This window comes from Cucumis melo, chromosome 2 (assembly GCF_025177605.1).
Source record: "Cucumis melo cultivar AY chromosome 2, USDA_Cmelo_AY_1.0, whole genome shotgun sequence".
In the NCBI taxonomy this organism is placed as follows: Eukaryota; Viridiplantae; Streptophyta; class Magnoliopsida; order Cucurbitales; family Cucurbitaceae; genus Cucumis; species Cucumis melo.
This window is the reverse complement of record NC_066858.1, coordinates 23,132,209-23,133,989: the sequence shown is the minus strand read 5'-3', so window position 1 is coordinate 23,133,989 and position 1,781 is coordinate 23,132,209. Positions and strand designations below refer to the sequence as shown.

The 1,781-nt window shown below is 26.4% G+C and overlaps 1 non-coding gene across 1 annotated transcript; it reads left to right on the top strand.

Annotated features, from left to right (window-relative positions):
* Positions 1 to 299: 299 nt before the first annotated feature.
* Positions 300 to 373, top strand: TRNAI-AAU (transfer RNA isoleucine (anticodon AAU)). The gene has a single exon. It is a non-coding gene; the product is annotated as a tRNA-Ile (tRNA).
* Positions 374 to 1,781: the final 1,408 nt, after the last annotated feature.

Below are 1,781 nucleotides of genomic sequence, written 5' to 3'. Positions count from 1 at the left end.
TTGACTATCTTGGTACTTTTCAGTTACATATATATCTCATATCTGTAACACATCTTGATTGTATAAATTGTATTTCTATCGAACGTCATGTTTGTGTAAATAAATTGTTTTCGAGAATTTTATGAAACAGAAGAACTGATTGAATCGAGAAAATGAAATTATTAAAATTAGAACAAAAGGAGTGAGAGAAAGTGGCCGATAAATAATCAAATTGATATTAAATCCTTAATTAATTCATTAAAGCCGCCACTGTCATGTTGCTTTAATTTAAAAACAAAATTAAAGTAAATATTCAAATTGGCCTATTAGCTCAGTTGGTTAGAGCGTCGTGCTAATAACGCGAAGGTCGCAGGTTCGAGACCTGCATGGGCCAAGTTGCTTTTTCTAATTTTTCGATTCTTAACCGATGATAATATTTTTTAGGCAAACTTCGAGTCTATACATTTTTTTAAGCTCATACAATTATATAATAGATTAAATAAAGAAAGTTCTCATATAATAATCGAATCTCGAGTTTAAAGAAAATCTTAAACATCTAGCTATCGTTCATAAAGTAGAGATCAAATAGCGAGGATCGACAATATATGCAAAACCACTCTTACTCCAATTCAAGAACCATAATTTTTACGGAAAAAGAAAATTGTACAATGTTTAAGTATGTTGTACAAAGGAGAGACACAAACCAAAAATGAAAAAGGAAGACTTTGTCAAAAAAGGCGTTCCATGTAAGTAATGATAAAAAGGTTAAGCTTGAAGAAGGAAAAGAAAACAGTGTAGAAAGAAATTGGAAGAAAAACAAAATAAGCTTTTGGAAATTTGAGAATATTATTGTCCCCTAAATATTCCAAAAAGGTTTCATTATATAGTAATTAAAATCCAATGATCTCTCCACTTTCTTTCTTTATATTTTTCTATTTTTTTTAAAAGCATATACTCTATTTTCTTTAATTAAAATGTAATTATTGCCTTTATTTTTAATTTAATCCCTAATTTGCTATTAATATATATATATATATATATATATTACTTTAAAAGTGCTCTTTAATAACTTTCAAATTAAATCCAAAGTTTATCTTTGGTTTTTTAGATGAGTTCTTTTAAAAAAATTGTCCCCATTAAATATAGAATGATCTATAACGAAGAATTTACGGTTGGAAGTAAACAACGTTGTAAAATAATTAGAAAGTTCACAAATAATTTTAAAATGAGAAAAAAATTATGTGAGTAATGCCTTTTGAAATAAAAGCGTATAAATTTAATTCAAGTTTAACATAACAAATAATGGTTTAATTCAATGATTGATGTGCTTAGCCCTAAACCCTTATTTTATAAGTTTAGGGTTTAGGGTTTAGGGTTAAACACAGATATTAAATATCAACATGAAAAATAGATATTAATATAAACCCTAAACTTATAAAATAAAGGTTTTTCTAAAAGAAAAAAAGCTTATAAAATAAATGTTCGTTTGAATTAATTTTCTAAATGTTTATAAATTTCATGCAATGTTTTATTTCTCAAATTTACAACTTAATAATTTTTAAATAAAACTATGACAAGAAGAAGACGACGATCACAACAAACACTAGAAGAAATGCGGGCTTTAATGTCGGGTGGAAAAAATGAAAAATGAACTTTAATGTCGCTTTTCAAAAAGCGGATGTTTAATGTCGGTTTTAAACCGACATTAAAGCAGAAGCTTTAATGTCGGTTTTAAACCGACATTAAACATTCTCCCTTTTTTAAAAGTGACATTAAAGCTCATTTTTAATTTTTTTTTTAAT